Source organism: Leuciscus leuciscus, assembly GCF_965113295.1.
Source record: "Leuciscus leuciscus genome assembly, chromosome: 3".
Taxonomy (NCBI): Eukaryota; Metazoa; Chordata; class Actinopteri; order Cypriniformes; family Leuciscidae; genus Leuciscus; species Leuciscus leuciscus.
The window spans coordinates 62,717,221-62,738,828 of record NC_138727.1 but is presented as its reverse complement, the minus strand read 5'-3'; the positions used below and the strand labels follow the sequence as shown (position 1 = coordinate 62,738,828).

The window sequence follows — 21,608 nt, the reverse complement described above, 5'->3', positions numbered from 1 at the left end:
GCAATATGGCTGCCGTCGCATCATCCAAGTGGATGCTGCACATTGGTGGTGGTTGAGGAGATTCCCCCATCTATGTAAAGCGCTTTGAGGTCTCAGAAAAAGCGCTATATAAATGTAACGAATTATAAAACACAAGATGACAACATCAACATCAGTTGAGGGCTGCAACTTCACTTTTAAATGACAATATCCTGGCCGGATTACTGTTGTCAGTGATATAGCCTAAGTATTTGAAATGAACATGATATCTTAATGTCTAGTGACATATCAGGGCCATTTTATGATTAATTGAAATACATTTCTTACATACAGCTCCTTTAAATCACTAGATGGCAAACAATTCAGCTCAGCATTTTTCTTAATATTTTTTTTTCTTAATTCATCATTTCTGGATGATGCAAGTGCACTTGGCTGAACCTTGACGCAATCGCAACGCAAGTTGATTCTGATATAATTTGATCTAGCTATATATACAGAGATGCTAATTTAAAAGTTAACCGTTAATTTGCTGCTTAAAAAATACACTACACATTTGTTTTTGAGAGAGAGAGAGATAAAAAAAAAGAGGTAAGTCATGTATAAGTGGCATTTTGTTGCATTATATATTTATTGCATAATACCGGTAAATAAAGCAAAATTTTATATTGAAGGCCTACTACAAACATTATAAACACTACAAACATAGCTAAAGGCTAATTTAGTTCGCTTCACTCCACAATAAAATCTTTAAATTTAATGAAATGGTATTGAGAATAGAACAACAATGAAAAAAAAAAGTGTAACTATAAACAAAAAAGCGAAACTGAAACGTAGCATTACGTAGCATTACTCTCTCATTACGTAACATTACTCTCTCACGTAGCATTACTCTCTCATTCGAATTCAAATGTTTCCAAATTCTCCAAATTCTCTGTGTATTTGGATGCTTAACTATTACTTATTACAGGCTTTGTACTTCACTTACGCTGAATTGCACGAATTGTACTACTGACTATTTAAACTGAGCAGTGTAATTTTTATGTATTAGGTTGACTATTTTATTTTGGTAATGAACAGGCTGCGATGTCAAGTTTGCAATGCTGTAATATGTTGTGTGCGCATGAGGCGCCAGCACAATCAAACAGACAAAACAAAAACATGCTCAAAATGTAATTTTGGTCATAAAGATAAGAGTAGGACAGCATTCAAAACTACAAAACTGTGTTCACTTTTATTTGTGTACACTCACAATAAAAGAGATCATAGTGCTTTTAAAAAAAAATACAGAAAACAAACAGGATGTGCTTTCTGTTGTCTCGGTTTCCTTTCCATCAACTTGTTTGTGGAGCTCCGCGCCTCACAAAAATGAACCAAACTCAACAGCACACTGTCACAGTTTTTTCTTTCGTTTTGTTAATAGGTTACTTTTTTTTTTTTTTTTTTTATGCATAATTTAAGTCAAATATTGTAACAATGCGGTTGAAACATAGGAGGAAGCAGGATCCACATGCAGTACACTTTATTAAATAAACTCATTTTATGAAAAAAGATTGATCAAAATGCAACAGAAGCAAACTCAAATAATTTTGTATCCTCATTATGTCCTGAGTAAGGAAAAAAAAGTCCCGAAGAATCCCATTAGGGGAAAGTTTCGAAAACTGTTTCTGGGGATTCACTTTTTATTTTACCTGCCTTTTGTCTTCTGCATTCTCCTTACCCTTGTTTCCTGTTCTTCCCTCAGACTCGTCCCCCAGGAACAGTCCCACGGACCCAGCCCCAAACCCCATCTCTTAAACATTAATAAAGGCTGGTTTCTAAAGTACTTCTTCCTGCCTCTATGTATTAATGCTCATGGGTAGCCGTGATGTCTTCCATTCAGACCTTAACATTAAGTATTTTACTGTTATGTGTCAACAAGATTCAACTAGACATTTTCACCTGGCTATACCCAATGTTTAGATCTGTTGTGGTATTTATGCAAATTAGCACATACATAATTAGATTATGCACCGTTTGTCCATCTTAACAAACAATAAAAAAAAAACTTGGAATACATTTTGTTTGTCTTGATGTAAGTAATCAACTCAGTAATTTTCATGGTGATATCTAAAGGTTAAAATGTTTACCCATTCACGTGAGAAGAAGAATGAATAGGCTTGGGTCTTTTTCGAAACTTTCCCCTAATGGGATTCTTCTGGACTTTTTTTTCCTTACTCAGGACATATTGAGGATACAAAATCAGTTGAGTTTGCTTGTGTTGCAATTTGTTCAAGGTTGACCCCCATTTTGGCTTAAAATGACTGGACTAACAGGCAGATCAGGTGCAAACAGACCCCAGCCCTTGCATCACCACTGGCTAGTCAGAGTCAGTGTGGTCAGACTTCAGAACCAGCAACAGGTCAGAGCATCTACCAGACACAGGCAGTCAATCACATACCCAATTCAGGAATTTAAGTTGAGATGATTTTGCCAGATTAAAAGGATAGTTCACCCAAAAATGAAAACAAAAAAATAATTAAAAATTAAATAATTATATTTAGAAAGAATTATTATAAAGAAAGAATTATGTTGTATTAAATCTTCCTAGGATAAGATTTTATATTGATGGGCAATAAAATTGTTTACATTTTGGGACATTGTTTACATTTTCTGCTTGATGCCTGCTATATCTAATAAAAAATAAAAAATAAATGTAAATATGAGTTTTTTTGTAAATAAACGCAGCAGTTCATAACAGACACATGCGGTATCTTATCTCCTTGGTGCTTCAGCTTTGTTTTCTGCAAATATTTTGGATGTTCAACACTTATAGACACAAACAGAGTGACCCAATTCCTTCCACAAGCTTTTCCACTGTGTGTGTGTGTGTGTGTGTACTGTGTACCCCCGAAAGTAGCAGTGGCCACCCCCTGGCCACCCCATGTATAAAACTCTAGTTCCGCCACTGACACAGAGTGAGCCAAACATTATAACAAAACACTCTAGAATGCATAAGTTTAGTGCTGCAAAAAAAGAAAGAAAAAAAATCTACAGTAGCTTTTATAAGATCACACCAAATGAAGAACCAGAGTGTTTCTACAGACCATCATCTTTGACCCAATGAAGTCTATACAGATTCACATACAATAACAGACAAAACCCTATACATGTGACCTGCAGTCAGACCCTTCAAAACCTTCAAGAGGGCTGACAAAAAAATGGGACGGCAAAAGATTTCAAAGGTTATGAAATTTTCATTAAACACTTAAATAATAAATACAATATAAAACACCTTGACTACCTCATATGAATTAACATTGTCTCTACTGTCTATTGGAAAGTTTAAGAAGCATTAATCTGTGAGATCAGAATTGCTCATTATAAATACTGTGTGCATCTTCATATAGTCTGAAGGATCAGTAACTCATTTTCTTTTTTTTTAACTCATATAAGCGAAATTACAGACAATTTCTTAATGTAATGCGTTACTCATTTTTATGATAATGAAGTGAAAGTGAACGTGACTTGAAGGCTAAATATGGGAACCATTAAGCCACGGCTGCCCCACTACAAGTATTGCAATTACAGATCTCTACATTTGCATACTTACTAGTAAATCCCTGTATTCTATAGATGCAAAACAGAATTGTGTTTAAAACTATTCAAAAAATAAAAAAGGTAATTGATACATAATTGTGACTCTAGATATCATAGACTCTAGATAACTCTATACCTCAAAATCTGGATTTACATCTCACTCCTTTTTTTAATCCTCAAAAAGTCTAAACACTCTCAATAATCAAGCCGTTTGGATTTTCTTTTTTTGTGATCAAATTTTTATTGAGTTACAGAATATTATTTTACAGAAACAAAAAGTAAAAATGCACATCATTCTGAACACTTCTCTTTTCTTTTCCCCCCTCCCACATTCCCAAGGCGACCATATCCCCCCCACCCCCCTCTCCCAAAGATACATTCAGAGTATACATAGTCTAAGAAAAAGTGCAGATCAAAATCCAAACATAATAAATAAAAATTAGAACATGAGATAAAGGTCTTAAAGACGCTCCTTAATTTTGGAAATGGCATGCAACCATGCTGAAATAGTCCTCTGAGAAGCTCCATGTAATCTTGCCACTGAGAGCTCCATGTTCGCAATGTCCAAGAAGGAATGCATCCAGTGAGTCCACGCTAGAGAGTGTGGAGGTTTCCAGCGCAAGGCAAGCATTTTCTTAGCAGCAGTAAGACCACAAAAAAATTACTTTTTCTGAGTCAGAGAGAGAGTATAAGAGGAGTCATCACTTAGAAGCAAGAGTCTTGGACAGCATGATATCTCCAACTCCAAAATGTCCTTCAGCGTGGTGGTAACCCGTCTCCAAAACTCATTGACTTCAGGGAAATCCCAAAACATGTGCATATATGTTCCTATGCACCCAGTAGAGCACAAGTCACATTTAGGAGAGGTGGAAAGCTTCATTAAGTGACGTTTCCTGGGAGTGAGATACATCCTATGAATCACCTTGAAATTAATCAATTGATGATTAGGATTTTTAGAGACATGTTTGAGGTTAGCCCATATTGAGTCCCCTAAATCCGTCCCAGAAATATCCCTGTGCCAAATGTCCACCACAGGTAACCTTTTATAAGAAGCCTCCAGAAACAACAAGTACAATGACCCCCTTGTGTTTCCATATGAAGTAAGCAACTTATGCAAAGTAAGACAGTGAATACTAGAACCATTTATGGTTTATTTGAATGCCATTTATGGTCGTCGCGGGTGAACTTTGAAGCTGCCCACCAGGTAGAAAGAAGATAAGCTATTATTGGGCCAAAATGCTGCTTCGCGCTCTTTAACGGAATGTTGCAATAAATCAAATCCTGTAGTCTATAAGGTAAAGCTAGATTAAATTCAATTGGTTGCCAAGATACAACAGAGCCAGGATTCAACCATACTGTAAGAGGACGTAATGTAAAAGCCCAATGATAAAGCCTAAAGTCCGGTAATGCAAGTCCGCCGGCATCCTTGCAACGCTGAAGTGTTAAATACTTTATTTGGGGGGCCTTGCCATTCCATATGAACTTAGAAACAAATTTTTGCAATTTAGACCAGAAATCTAAGGGTGGTGACAGAGGTATCATAGCAGGAAAAAAAGTAATGCAAGGCAAAATATCCATTTTGATGATAGAAATTCGAGCTTGTAAAGATAGTGGAAGCGATGACCAACGAGTCAGGTCCATCTCTACATATACCCTGGACATTTTTTAGATCTATTGTGTGCAGGGATGGATATATGTCCACACCCAAATATCTGGTTACTATTGGAATAAATTATGGTAAAACAGAATTAGAGGATGAATTATTTAAATGCATCAATGAAGATTTGTTCCAATTAATCTTATACCCAGAAAATTGGCTAAAACTGTTAAATACTGACAAAATATGATGAATAGAATAGACATATAAAAGAATGTCATCTGCATATAACGAAATTCTATGAGAAGTGTTACTAAAAATTATAGGGCTAACCAAGGAATGCTGACGAATTTTCTGTGCAAGAGGCTCAAGAGAGAGTGCAAACAAGAGTGGTGAGAGAGGGCATCCTTGACGAGTCCCACGTAATATAGAAAACTTTGGAGAGGTGATGCCCCCACCACAGCAGAAGGGTTGGCATGTAATACTTTAATCATATTAATATAATTTCTGCCTAAACCAAGGCGCTCCAAAACTGACCAAAGGTAACGCCATTCAAGCCGGTCAAAGGCTTTCTCAGCATCCACAGACAAAGTTGCGCACGATATGTCCATACCACTGGTTACGTGTATAATATGCAATAACCGGCGAACATTATCGGCCGCAAGGCGAGATTTAATGAAACCAGTCTGATCGCTATGCACCAATTTAGTCATGAGCAAATCTAAACGGGAGGACAAAACTTTGCCGAACAGTTTCACATCACAATTTAAAAGAGACAAAGGTCTATAATTCCCGCACTGAGTCAAATCTTTATTAGGCTTTGGTAATAATGGCCATATTCGCACTATTATTAAATGAACCCACTTGAATAGAATAAAGAATCATATTCAACAAAGGCTGTCCCAGCTCATCCCAGAAAGAGAGGTATAGTTCAGGTGGGATACCATCCCATCCCGGGGACTTATCCCTCTTCATATGTACAAGAGCATCTTTTAACTCATCCAATGAGATAGGAGAGTCCAAAGATGCGGCCTCTGCTTCAGAGAGACATGTAAGAGTCAAATCTTGAAAAAAGTTGTCGCACAAAGTCTGACTGAAAACCAAATCCGGCCTATATAAACTCTGATAGAAATCTTTAAACTCTTGATTTATACCTTTGGATTCACTTATCAGACCATTAGAAGATTGAATTGCCATAATATTTGAATACTTTTCACCATTCTTTAATCAAAGAGCTAAAAGGTGACTTGGCTTAGCACCATTGAAATAATAAGTTCTTCTAACTTTGTGCATTATAAACTCCGCTCTATGCCGTAACCGTGAATTAAGTTCTGTATGCATCACTTTTATTTCTTTCTGAACATCCTCAGTGTGACAAATTTGCTGACAATTCTCCAGCCTATTTAGTTTTGTTTCGAGAGTGCCTATTTCCTTCAATCTCAATTTATTTAATTGGGATGCAAAAGAAATAGAAGACGACCATATGCAACCCTTAATAGCATCCCAGAGAAAGCGGGGATCATCCACCGAACCAGTATTTATCTCTATAAACCATCTCAACTCTTTCTTGAGCATTGCACAGAAATCTTTATTTTGTAGTAGTGTGGTATTAAAACGCCAACGTAGGTGCAGACACAAGAGAAATTTTAGCTGAGACCACATTATGATCAGATAAAGGGCATGACTTTATATTGACACTGTTTATTACTGAGGGTGCAGCATGAGATATAAGTATATAATCCAATCTAGAATAACTTTTATGTCTGGCCGAGTAGAAGGTGTACTGTCTTTTTGTAGGATAAAAAATGCGGTATACATCAATTAAACTAAGATCAGACATAAATTTACATAGTTCAATAGATGATAAAGATGACGCTGAATAATTCTGCGCACAAGAACGATCAAGAGAGACATCAACTACCGCGTTCATATCTGCACATATGATAAGAAAACAATCTTGAATGCGCAGTAATGTTGTAGTGAGGGCAGAAAAAAAATTGGGGTCAAAATGAGGAGGAGCATAAATTGAAATAAATGCAAAATTCTTACCCGCGATAACTGTTATAACAGGTAAAAGGGTGTTGTTTTACACAACCATTGAGGAATTTTAGCCAAAGTATGTTACAAACTTTACATGAAGACCCTAAAGAATCATAACAACTTGTGGAAAATGGACATTCAATGAACCCTTTAAGTATTTGACACTCTTACAAAAACTCCCGTTATAATCTATGAAGCTGTCTACACTCCACAATGAATCTCTTATTTACATTGCGTTTATATTTTGTTGTTATATGTAAGGATTTGTGAGTGTGCAGGACTCTATAGTGCGCCAGGTAAGGTAAGATCCTATGGATTTATGAATGAAACGCTCATTTTAAAAACTTCCCCATCTACTGATATTTATGACATCTGCTTCAAACATTACAATGCTCATTATAACTTTCGTTACCTCTACAATAAGAAAGTTCACTTCAGCAGATAATTACTCTTTGACAGCGATGCTATAGAAATATAGCAAGCTAGTGCATAAAATTAAGTTCATAGACAAAATTCTAAATGTCTGCACGCTTGTTCCTCTGGCACACAAGGTCTTAAACTTGAAATTGCATGAAATAGTCACAGTTCTAATATTTAAAGTCACAATTAGTTTTTCATTTTTTGCTCTGAGGAAATGGCCTTCCATTTATGTATTTAAGGTTCCTTACATGAGTTTGTTAAATCTGACACAGAGACACTGAAGAATCACGATAAACCAAAAATCCAGCATGGAGGGGTTCAGTGAATGTGGTGTTAAATGTGTATAAGTGTGTGAGTGTGTGTGTGTCAGAGACGCTGTAGAAGGACAGAGTGCCGGCAGACCAGTTCAGATAGACACCTACTCTATTAGAGGATGAAGGGCGAGGAATGTTTGTGCTCTTATTATCATGCCAAGCAGAGTAAATTGTATCACAACAGTAAATATTCCAGGACTTGTCATTGAGTCCAAACCGACAGTCACTCCCTCCTTTCCTGCTGATTCCTTTATATGCCACTGCTACATGACCCCATCCTGTCCATTTAATCTCCCAGTAATGGCGTCCAGTCAGACTCTCTTTACACAGAACCTGCTCACAGTTCTCAAATCTCTCTGGATGATCAGGATACGTCTGATGCTCTCGCTCACATTTTGTTGTTTTGTTCCCGTCAGACAGAGAGAGACGAGTGTGTGCTGTGTTTGGATCCAGAGTGAGATCACAAGCATCTGAACACAGAAAGACAGATCAGAAGAGCTATGGCATTAAATGTGCATAGGTGTATGTATATTTGAGGACTCACATTTTCGCAGTCCTGGTGTGATCCTGAAATTTCCTCCATGTTCCAAACTGAACAGAGACAAAAACATAAAATAAAAATCAAATAACTGATAACTAATTTCCAATGAAATAGTTTAACTGTTGTGTAAAATAGATACAGCATCACCAGGGTTTAAGGAAAGATGATTAAATACTGCATTTGAACCTGATAGACCACAACAAAGTGGTAAGAGTAATGTGCAAAATGTGATTTAAACATTTAAATCACTCTGATCATTAGGCTCAGGTTTAAATCTTAGTAGTCTGCCTTTCAATGTAAAATGCCCCATTTCAAAAATATTTCTTAATATATTAATATTTAATGTCTTGATTTGAGCAATGTTGATATGTTATCTTTTTCTTAAGTGATGTTTATGGATTCTGCTACATTTAGTCAGAATAAGCAAGGTTAAAAAATGAATGATACACAAGAATATAAAAACAATTTCTTAACAAAATATTAGATGACCTCATCACACACTGCCCCACATACTTGAGTATCTGCAGTTTTTTGTAGTTTGGATCCTTCAGTTTGTCAGATAGCTGGACTCCTGATTGTCCTGGGTGATTGTAGCTCAGATCCAGCTCTCTCAGATGAGAGGGGTTTGAACTCAGAGCTGAAGACACATAACCACAGCCTTCCTCTGTCACCATACAGCCTGACAACCTACAGAGACAGAAGTGTGTGTGTGTGTGTGTGTGTGTGTGTGTGTGTGTGTGTGTGTGTGTGTGTGTGTGTGTGTGTGTGTGTGTGTGTGTGTGTGTGTGTGTGTGTGTGTGTGTGTGTGTGTTTATTTTTTTTTTTTAGCCACTGGTCACATAGAAAAGAGCAGCTTAAACATTTTGCAGTTTTTATCCTTTTGTTATGCACGGAAGCAAGAAAGTCATACAGGTTAGAAAAACATGAAAGTTATGTTGTATTCCTCATTTGTAAATCACTTTATATAAAAGTAAATTAGTAAATGTAAACTTCACCAATGTATTACCAAACTGTGCAGTAAAGTCACCCCAAGGCTCTCTTTACACCTGACATTAGTGTATTTTCTGTTCAGATCTTGACCATATTAAAAGCCAGGTATACACACTGGCACATTGTGATCACTTCCCTAAAGCCAGGTATAAACACTGGCACATTGTGATCACTTCCCTAAAAGCATATTTGCTGTGCTTTCAGGGTGGCCATGGATGTGTTCTGGTCAAATTTAATGAAGTCAAATTTATTTGTGTTTTTCACAATACACATTTCAAAGCAGTTTTACAAAAAGTCACACTGTTGTGTCAATAAAGCCTTATTGCTTTAAAATATATTAAAGTTACCATATAAAAATCATATAAGTTTTATGGTTGGGCAATATGATGATATATAATGATGATACAAGTCTGAGCGTTAAAGGTGCTCTAAGCGATGCCACGCGTTTTTTAGGCCAAAACATTTTTTGTCACATACAGCAAACATCTCCTCACTATCCGCTAGCTGCCTGTCCCCTGAACACACTGTAAAAAAACGCGGTCTCTGTAGACACCACAGGCTCCACAAACGGCAACAAAAACAAACTGGGCTCACCCGCAACACAAAACACAACAAACAGTGCTCCAGCCAATCACCGACAAGAAGTATTTGAGGGTGGGGTTTGGGGGTTAGTGCGCGTGCACATGAAGGGGGTGTGTGGAGGAGAGAGAAGCATGAAGAGGGAAGTTTGAATTATGGCCGACACACGACCAAAGAGACGACGTTCCGATGAACAAATTGCAAAGAAGAGGGACAAGGATAAGGAACGCGCGAAGTACCGAATTTACATCGGAAAAACCTTTTGAAGGTGGCGAGAACTCCGCCGGCAGAAGGGCTTCCAATCCGACATTCAGTTGCTCTGTTTTTGCAGAACAGGTAAATCCATCTTTCTTTCTAAACTGACGTTCATGTTCGCCAAACCAACACAAGAATGTAATTAGCTAGAACTATGCAGTCAGCGTTAGCTTTGGTGAATACAACATATATGTTTCAGCTAGTGATCAATCTCTATTGTAAATGATAAAGCAAATTCACAGTAGGGCGACAATTTGTGTGAATGATTGTTTTCACCCACGGTTTGTTATGAATTTGAATGTTCATTTATAGGCAATTGACAACTTTGACTAAATTTGTTTACGCCGCCGCCGTTGTTTATGCTCACTGGGAAACGCGAAGCTAACGTTATCTTGCTATTATTGCGTCCTTGTATGGGAGCTATAGTAACCTCAGGTGGCGAAACGATTTTAAGATAATGTTTCTCTTTTTCTGCATTCTGTTCTGCAATATATAAAATCCTTTATCTAACTTGGCGACATTACACATTGAATGAAGTATCAGTAAAACTTAACTTTGTTTGTGACTACTTTGACTCTCCTTTATGCCTCCGTTTTGTTTGACGACAATTCGAATGTCAACAAGAAGTTACGACTCTCGGGATCGCTTAGAGCACCTTTAAGAGATGTAAACATTGATCGGTATTTTCTATTAAAGCAACACTAAGGAACTTTTCCTCTTCCGTCGCCCTACAGGTTGGAAGTGTAATTGTCCATTAATGCTGTCTTAAATAATTTCACCGTCCACAGCCAGGGCTGGACTGGGACAAAAAATCGGCTCGGGCATTTTAGCCCAGACTAGCCCAGACAATGTTGTGCATTTTAATGTTAAATTAATCAATCTGGTGCACTTTGAGAGTTCAAAATTAAAAGCCCCAACCCATATTCAGTGTGCAAATTAAACAAAGAAAAATTCAAACCTTTTTTAGTAACAGTGTTTATTTACATTACACTACATAATAATAGTTATAATATTAATCCTATGACAGTAATAGCCATATTTTGTAAAACAAATGCACTAAAAAATAAAGGAAACTTTCATAATTAGTTTTGTACCAATTTCTATACTTGAAAGAGATAAGCACATGATCTTTTATTTTGAGGCAAACTGCATCAAGCTTTTATTTTGGCGGAAAACATGGTTTACAAACGCCTCTCATTAAATTTCTAGTGAATTGCGGTAATCGTCAACTATGCAGATGTGGAAATAATTTGTAACTGGGTTATGGGTTCCTACACTCATGACATAGCTTAAGTGTTTTGAAAGTAGTTCTGCTTACCGCAGGCTCTACACTCACTCATCTCTCTCCTGATCCTCCTCACTATCATCATCTGCCACAGGAGCTGATGAAGGGCAGAAAACATATATTTTGTCACAGTTTACAGCGTCTGCTTTAAGGGCCTGTTTCTATTTTTTCACACTATTTCTCTGCACATTCCTTGCGTTTCTTCTCCATCTCGCTGACTATTTTGACAGATACACACTGACACTGCTGCACGCTCGCTCACTCGTTTAAAGTTGTGATTGGGCCAGCCCAGTGTCAATCAAGAAAAGAACCAATGGGCCGCTGATCTACGTGTTTCATGGGCTGGTCTGTCAGAAAAAAAAAACTAAAGCTGACTTTTTTTGACCAATGCATTACACCGGCACAAACCTAGCGCCGCCAATTAAGCAAAACAAAACAAAACGAATGGGCCGCCGATGTACACATTTTATGGGCCGTAAAAAAATTAAAAAAATTAAAAAAATTATGTATGAGTATGAAATGTATCGGCCCAAAAAGCACGTCGGCCCACCGGGAAAGTGCCCGGTATGCCCGATGGCCAGTACAGCCCTGTCCACAGCCTACTGTCGCACACACGCTCGCTGTTTATCTACTTTAGCACCGGCTTTGGAATGAACGATGTCCACAGACAAGGTAGAGTATGTTGCATGATTTTATGAAAGTATGATGTATTGCGACATGCGACTATTGTCTATTGTCAGACTATAATGACTATTGTAACGCTTGATGTAAAGCAAGTCAAATTTGTAGTTTTCTTATGTCTCATTCGAACTACAGAAACGCGACCCGGTTTGGCAAACTTGCATAGTGTGGTTATAGCAGATATAGGGCTGCAAAGTGAATCCAGAAGTGCCTATCACCCTGTTACGACTTGATGAACTTCTGATACGATTTTGGAAACATTATTTTAAGGTAAAAAAAATTTTTACTTAGTGTTGCTTTAATATATTTAAATACTGGTCATTTTTGTCAGGAAGCATTTCTCAAAAAGTAATATTGTAATTTCATCAATACTTTGAGAATCACTTACTCATACCTTTAACAAAAAGCATCACATCTGAAAAGTCTGATAGGTGTGTATACATTTTGTTGAAAAGTTTCATGGTAAAAGTGTTTTAAGCCTAATTCTATTGAAGCATCTATTGAAGCATTAAAGGAAATGCCGACAGTAGCCTTGAAGTGAGATGCACCAATCAGAGTTACTTGCTTACAGAAAGCATTTTAAATCTAAAAGCTGAATCAAGAACAGTTCACAGCACATTGCCTATTGTTCTTGCTTTCTACATACTGGTTCTACTGATTTAAGTTATGCATATGTTAAAAATAAAATAAAAATAGCATGTTTTACCAACATAATGACTTTTGAATGAATTTTATCATATATTTGTCATATATAACTCTTTATATAATGCCATACTTTGTTTGGTTTGGATTAGATTCCTCATGGCCTGTGGGCTGTATTTTTAACAACCCCAATTTATGCATCACCATTATGGAAGTCTTCAACAAAGGATCACAGTGCACTTTTTGTGTTTGGAAATATTTCTGCAAACAATTAGGTGTTAACAGCAGCCAACTATGAGGTAGAGCAGTTAACATCCAAGCTGATCATGAGGAACTTAAAAGTAAACTGCTATATATTGTGATTATAGTGATTTTAAATCCTGCTCCTAGAAAGCTGACATCCTGCAGAGTTCAGCCCAACCACAAATCAATCACACCTGAACAAGCTAATCAAGGATGACAGGCAGGTATATTGAAGCAGGGTTGGAACTGAAGCTGGCAGGAAGGTCTATCTCCAAGAGCAGATTTGGCTCTCCCTGCTTTAAAAGGAAATGGAAAGTAGACTAAGCATCTGTTTTAGATTCCAACAGATATTAGACATGTAGAGCTTTATTAGTAAACACCTCCATTAGAAAACCATCAGAGATTAGACATGGAGAAATATTACTACAACAAACCTTAATATCTCCAGCTGACAGTTTGGGCTCTTCAGTCCATTAGAGAGCAGCTTCAATCCCGAATCCTGCAGGTCATTGTTGCTCAGATCCAGCTCTCTCAAGACACAGTTTGAAGATTGCAGAGCTAATGCCAGACTCTCACAGCACTGCTCTAAGAGATTACAGCCGGCAAGACTATGGGACAAAATATGTAATAAAAGAAGGTAACTTCAGTTCAGAAAAATGTGTTAATTGTAAATGTACAGAAATTAAACACTCACAGAGCTTTTGTGCAGTTGATCACAGCTGGTATCAGTCTTCTTCTACCCTCATCTGATGTGTTGTATTTTTTGAGGTCCAGCTCATCCAGCACCTCCTCTGACATCTGAAGCATGTAGGCGATTGTTGAGCAGTGAGCAGGAGAGAGTTTCTTCTCTAAGTGTTTGTCTGATTTCACAAACTCCTGAATCTCTCTGGACAGAGTCTGATCTTTGACTTCCAGCAGACAGAGGAACAGATTGATGGATCTTTCAGTGGAGAGTCCATGTCCATATTTGATCTTCTCTTTAATATACTGTGTGGTTCTACTGATGCTCTCTGAGCTGTTCTCTGTGTGTGTCAGTAGATCTTGTAAGAGTCTCTGATTGGACTCCAGTGAGACGCCCAGCAGGAACCGCAGACACAGATCCAGGTGTCCATTCTCACTCTTAAGGGCTTTATCTACTGTTTCCCTATGCAGACAATGAACTACATCCAAAAACTTGGATGTGTCGACATTTTTCATTACATAAAGGTAAAACAAATAGAAAGCTGCGAGAAACTCCTGAACGCTCAGATGAATGAAACTGTAGACTTTCCTCTGATGAATCACATATTCCTCTTTAAAGATCTCAGTGCAAATCCCAGAATACACTGAGGCGTCAGTGACGTCTATGCCGCTCTCAATCAGGTCCTCCTCATAGAACATCACATTGCCCTTCATCAGCTGTTTGAAAGCCACTTCAGCAAGTTTCACAATCACTTCTCTGTTGGACTGCAGGAGTTTCTCTGGATTTTTCTCTTCATACTTCTTATTCCTCATGTTGATCTGAATCAGTAGGAAGTGAATGTACATTTCAGTCAGAGTTTGAGGGATTTCTGTACTCAGATCTTCATTCAGGAGCTTTTGAAGCACAGTGGATGAGATCCAGCAGAAGATGGGTATGTGGCACATGATATGAAGGCTTCTTGCTCTTCTGATGTGTGAGATGATTCTGCTGGCTTGATGCTCATCACTGATTCTCTTCCTGAAATATTCCTCCTTCTGATACTCATTGAATCCCTGAATCTCTGTCAGACGGTTGATGTATTTGGAGGGGATCTGATTGGCTGCTGCTGGTCTGGAGGTGATCCAGATGAGAGCAGAGGGAAGAAGCTCTCCTTTAATGAGGTTTGACATCAACACACCCACTGATGAAGTCTCAGTCACATCAGAAACTTTCTGAGCATCTGAAAACAACAGTGTGATTCTGCTTTCATCCAGACCATCAAAGATGAACACAACTTTATACTCCTCATAAATCTTTGAGTCCAGATCTTGAAGTTCAGGGTGAAAGTCCAGCAGAAGTCTGTGAAGACTGTACTGATGATCTCGGATCAAGTTCAGCTCTCGAAATGGAAGCACAAACATGAAATCTACATCCTGATTGGCTTTTCCCTCGGCCCAGTCCAGAATGAACTTCTGCACAGAGACGGTTTTCCCGATTCCAGCGATGCCTTTAGTAAGAACAGTCTTGATTTGCTCTTTCTCCTCACATCCTGGTTCAGGTGAGGCTTTAAAGATGTCATTGCAATCGATTGGAGTGTCTTGTGAGTGTTGTGTTCTGGCCGTTTTCTCCATATGTAAAATCTCATGTTCTTCATTCACTCCTTCTCTCTCTCCCTTTATGATGTAGAGCTGTGTGTAGATCCTGTTCAGGAGGGTTTCATTCTCTTGGAGTTTGTTTCCCTCAAATAATCTCTCATACTTGTTCTTCATGCTGGTTTTGAGCTGGTCTTTGACTCTGCAGGTCTCCAGACTCCAGTGTGTGTGTCTGCAGGACTGCTTCAGTTTTGTACTGCCTGATGTGGGTGTCATAGTGGGATGTAGATGAAGGTACAGATCTGATCAGCTCATGTACCTTTCCCTTGCTGAAATAGAAAATAACATAGCAGCAAAAAGGAATATGGCAGTGATACAAGGACAGCTGACGAAATCAGAAATATATTGGTTATTAGAAATAAGTTTTACACCCCTCATCAAGTAGCTCCCCTGTACAGTGTATATGTTACATATTTTGGAGTACATTTAGTGCTCTTTCATTTAGTTTATTAAATCATTGTTAATCTGATATGCAGTATAGTAAATTAGCGAGTAAATGTTTATACTAACAGAGGATCAGAACACACTGGTTCATCACTCAATCTAGGGGGTTGCTCCATGGATCTGCTACTCTTCACAGACACACCACTGGGTTCTGGATACTCAGAACTCTGACTCTTCCTCCTGCTGATTCTGACAAAAGACAAACAAAACAGCATTTTAGACAATATTTAAATGGGTTAGTTCAAAAATAAATATTCTGTCATTCCAAAAATGTATTACTTTTATTATCTTTAAAACACAAATCAAGATATTTTTAATAAAACTGAGAAATTCCATTCAAAGTCCATACCACCAATTTTTTTTAAAGATCCAATAGGGTCTCACTAAAACTTACTTTAACTTTAAGTTTTAGTGAGACCCTTCTGCTGAAAGGGTCTCAAGAAGCAGAAGGGTCTTTTTCATATCGTCTCACTAAAGGCTAAATTAAATTTGTTCATCATATAAAGTTACCGTATCTCTTCACAAAACTTGGATTAAATCACTCGATTCATATGGATTTGTTTTATGATGCCATTATGACCATTTTGGATCTTCAATATTTTGTTGGCATGAACTTTCAGCAGAAGGGACAGAAATCTCCCAAGTTCCATTAAAAGTAGGCTGGGTAATAAAATGATAACAAAATGATTGCGATATAAATTTCCTTGATAAAATGATATCAAGAGTTTGATAAATGTTCGATAATGTTTATGCATCAAAAGCGGAACGAAACTCATGTGAGATCTTTGAGTCTTTATGTGTTTTTTTTTTTCATATTGTCTTACAGCTGACCAGGTAGTAGTGACCAGGGAAGACTTCCATTTCGTAACATCTAGGGATGCGCATTGTTAAGACACTAGGTAAGGAGCGGGTGCCACTATTGTATGTTTTGAGTTTTCTTAAGTAGTTAAGTAGTTTCTTAAGTAGACTTTATTTTGTTTGTTACATCTTTTTTTTCTTTTCTTTTAAACATCGTATTAGTAGTTTATTGGGAAGGGGATGTATTTAGAATGCAGGTTTTGTTTTATTTCTTTTTTTGATTTAGCCCCTACTCCCTGTGTACGGAATTTGTGGGTTTTTCTTTTAGTCTCTCTCTTTTGAGCACTTTGTTGTGAATAAATATATTCCTTTTCTTTTGCACCAGAGCCTTAATCACCTTACCAGATATTAAACAATCCAGATATTAATACATTTATTTTATGTTGTGTTCCCTCATGCCCTTAGCCACTTTAGGGACGTAACAAACATAAATTTATATCTGCATCTTCACTTAAGCTACTACTACTTTCAACTCACTGTCAAATGTGCATTCCCAAGAGACAAAACCTGTAAAATGATTAATATTCCAGCCTGCACTGCAAACTGTGCAGCAGATTATCAAAATTATGACATTAAAATAAGGCAACTCAAACCTGTTTCATGACTAGAAACAATATCACACATTAGCACATTTAGAAAAAAAAAAAAAAAGTAACTTTTTTACCTTAACTGAACAGCTTCGGAGTCATTGGAATAGTTATATGACTTTTTTCTGGTTGAATGGTGGTCGTCTCGCACCCCCCAAGCGCCTGTGAGCCGAAAAACCACCCTTGCAACTTTGGGCCGGCGGGCCCAGCGTCAGGAAGTATCGCGTGATATCAGGTCTCGCGATGTAACAAATTGCTTTACGGCAAAAAAATCTGCAAAAATTCTGTCATTATTGCGCTCCCTCACGCTATTCGAACCCATGTCCCATCTGCTTTGATGTCGTTGATCTACTAGCCTTTGGTATCTGAGAGTCGCAAACGAGTTTTTCGGCAGTGTTGTCAAATATCTATTCCGAAGCTGTAGGGGGAGCTCTATAGAGAAACCTGCGAGCAAAATGCGAGAATACAGCGAAGAAATTCCCGAAAATGCATAACCCTGCTTTAAGGAAAAAGGACTGGAAAAGTGTAAAGAATTCAAAAATGTTTTGAGTGTTTGTCATGTTCCGTCAATAAAGAGTAGGTGAAATTCACAATTAACAATCTGGTTTCTACAACTTTCACTTAGGATAAAAAAATTGCCTTTAAACTTGAAAAAAATAAGGATTTGACATTTTTCGTGATAATTATCGATATCGACCGATCTGAAATTTTTTATCATGATAAGGGTTTATGGCCATATCACCCAGCCCTAATTAAAAGTTTCTTAATTTGTGTTTCAAAGATGAACAAAAGTCTTACAGTTTTGTAGCAAACTGAGGGGAGTAAATGACTTAATTTTATTTTTGGGGGGAACTGTACATTTTAGGGCCACAACTATAATGATAACTACATTAGCATCTTCATCAAAAGACTATAATGTTTTGTTTATTTCCAACGCTTGCTAAAGTTTCATCATCTAATGCTTTAAATGCACAAGCTCTTTAAAACCAATGGATTTTGATTGGCAAAAAGGACTGTGGCAGTAATACAAGGACTAACAACCATAAAAAAATATAGATTATAAATAAGTTTGGCACCCCTCTTCAAGTTGCTTCCCTGTGAAATGCATACAGTATGTTAGGCCTACATATTTTGGAGTACATTTAGTGCTATTTCATTTAGTTTATTATATAATTATTAATCTCAGATGCAGTACAGTAAATTAGCAAGTAAATAATTATACTAACAGAGGATCAGAACACACTGGTTCATCACTCAATCTAGGGGGTTGCTCCATGGATCTGCTACTCTTCACAGACACACCGCTGGGTTCTGGAGACTCTGGTCTCTGTCTCGTCCTCCTGCTGATGCAGAAAAAAAAACAGGATTTTAGACAATAATTAAACGGTTTGTTCAAAAATATATATATACTGTTGTTCTAAACATGTAAGAATTTCATTTATCTTTGAAACACAAGTTAAGATATTTTTAATGAAATCTGAAAGATTGCTGTCCTTCCGCTGAAAGTCCATGCCACCAACATTTTAAAGATCCGTTAAGGGTCTTCCTAAAGGCTAAATTAAATATTTTCATCATACAAAGTGATTGTATCTCTTCACAAGACTAAACCACTTGATTCATATGGATTCGTTTTACAATACATTTATGAGCCATTTGGATCTTCACATTTTTGATGCCAAGGAGTTTCAGCAGAAGGGTGAAGTCTCTCAGGTTTCGTTAAAAATTATCTTAATTTGTTATTCGAATATGAACAAAAGTCTTACAGGTTTGGAGCAGCCTGAAGGGAGAGAAAAATGACTATTTTCATTTTTGGGTAAAGTATAAATTTAAGGCTATTTAAAGTCGGCATGAAATCAAATTTGACAAATCTTCTTTTTATATGTAATATTGTAGTGTTTATTATAAATGATTTATCTGTGCATTTCATTATTTTTTTTTAAATTCATTTACCCTTATAATCTTTAATCAAATACATTACCCTTCCCTCCCCCCTCGAAACGACCTCTCTTCTCTTTCGGTCACGTGCCATGGCGAAAGGGTGCGGCCAGAGTCGATGAGGGTGCGGCTATCGGTGTCTGTCTCGTTTTTTTGAGTCAAGTCAAGTTATCAGTCAAGTTCACCCTCGAGAGCATCTCGAAGTGTCCGAATGGTAGGCTATCTATCTTATCTAAATCTAGTTATTTACTTATCGGACACGTCGAGATGCTCTCGATGGTGAACTTGACTGATAACTTGACTTGACTCATCTTGGTTCGCGGGAGGCTCATATAAATATGGGCTGATTCCTGCCTGCAAATTTAGCTGCTCGTTCTCGTCGCCGGGCTCCTCAATAAAAAATCCTTCATGGGAGGGTAACGGTGGGGAGTCCGGTGGAGAGAAATCCTACACAACTGAATGTAAACTGGCATTCAAATCTGCCTCCATTTTGTTTGCAACGCCCAACCTCCAACGATCCAATCAATTCCCGAAGGACGAAATCAAGCCCCGCCCTACATTTTTTTTCTAATTTCAGAAGCCGTTTCACGCGGATATACGTCACAACAAGGAAAAAATGACAATCTCAACTTCCGTTTCATGCCGACTTTAAAGGTGCTCTAAGTGATGTTGGGTGACGTCACTTCTTGTTGACGTTTAAAGTATTGTCAAACAAAACGGTGGCTAGCTCGACCCTCCCTCCTCCTCATCCGAGCACTAACCCCCCAAATTTTTCTTGTCGGTTATTGTCTGGAACAGTTTGTTATGTTTCGTGGTGCGGGTGAGCCCAGTTTGTTTTTCTTGCCGTTTGTGGAGCCTGTGGTGTCTGCAGAGACCGCATTTTTTACAGTGTGTTCAGGGGACAGGCAGCTAGCGGATAGTGAGGAGATGTTTGCTGCATGTGACAAAAAATGTTTTGGCCTAAAAAATGTGTGACATCGCTTAGAGCACCTTTAACAAGAAGAACAATTATGATAACAACATTATCAGACTGTAAATGTTTGTTTATTCATCATCTGCCACTTTAAAAGCACAAGCGGCAGTCAATGATTTTGATCATCTTTCTGAAAGTAATTTTTTTTTTTTTTTTTTGCTATATTTGTGGTATATTCTCATCAAATTTGAACAATTATTTATCATTAGTTATTTTAAAAATGCAGGCTTCAGGAATGCACTATCAGTCAATGTGGATTAAAAACATATGACGTGTGCAAAAATAGCTAATGTGTTACCTGAGGTCAGAGGTCATTGTCGCATCACTGGACGCAGAGGGACGATTCTTCGTGGGTTGATTGTTGCTTGATCCAGCAGGTGAAGAACTCATTTTAGAGGCAGTGTTCCCCTACTCACATTACTGTGTTGAGAGACTGATTTCAGACCTTACAGTACAGTAGTTTTGTAGTTCATTGATCCAGTTCAATGATAAAAATGCTTTAACCCCCTGTACACTGAAGTACAGATACATTAAAATATACCCTTAATCCACTGTAACTGCATGACCTACACATATACTATTGTTCAATTAGGGTATTCCAGTTTAAGTCCAGAGCAATACAAATAGCGGAATACATGCAGAAATGAAATACAATACAGAATAAGTGCACTGAAAAAAATTAGTGAAATTAATAAAACTGGTGTCTAAATAACTGATATTTTTCAAAGTAAACAGAACTGCAGTTGCAACTTGCAAGCAGCTTTGCTATGCTTCTGATCAGGGTTTGTTTGATGGCTGGTTTCACTTTCATTTACACTCTTGTGACGTCTCTAATATTTTTCAGTTAATTTTTCAGTTCAAACATCAATTTCATAACATTTGCTGATGTTCAGATATTTTCGTTTTATTCAGGTACATTCATGTAGCCTCAGATATAAATCTGAATTCAATAAAATGTACAACAGTTTTAATATTTTAGCAGTTTAAGCACTATTATAGCAACTTTAACTTTATTGCTGTAGGCCTACAGTGTAGGCTATACGTTTAGAATACATCAGTGTTTTGTTTGCTACTGTGTCGATGTATTTTGTCATTACAACGATGAATCAACTAACAGAATCAACGATCGTCAATACTGTTCACAAATTTTGTTGCTAATTACTGTACGTACATTAATGCCACATTCGTTAAGATAAAAGATCATAACAAGTCTCAATAAATAGCCTATTATTCGTCGATGTCTGCGTTATATTGTTCAAAGCTGTTTGTTTAAACCGTCGAAAGATAAGAAACTCAAAACCAAATAGCAGCTCACTTTGACTAGATGGTTACATGAAGAATAAGTTCTGAACTTAC

General features: G+C 37.4%; 1 pseudogene across 1 annotated transcript in view; it reads right to left on the bottom strand.

Annotated features, from left to right (window-relative positions):
• Nucleotides 1-7,527: 7,527 nt before the first annotated feature.
• LOC309493648 (NACHT, LRR and PYD domains-containing protein 3-like) overlaps nucleotides 7,528-21,608 on the bottom strand; it is a 44,145-nt pseudogene continuing 30,064 nt past the window's right edge. Inside the window, exons 4-10 of the transcript XR_014211773.1 lie at nucleotides 18,571-18,687; nucleotides 15,966-16,088; nucleotides 13,837-15,724; nucleotides 13,577-13,750; nucleotides 8,981-9,154; nucleotides 8,471-8,517; nucleotides 7,528-8,396 (exon numbers count right to left, since the gene is read on the bottom strand). The product of XR_014211773.1 is annotated as an NACHT, LRR and PYD domains-containing protein 3-like (transcript). The remainder of the gene's footprint in view (nucleotides 8,397-8,470; nucleotides 8,518-8,980; nucleotides 9,155-13,576; nucleotides 13,751-13,836; nucleotides 15,725-15,965; nucleotides 16,089-18,570; nucleotides 18,688-21,608) is intronic.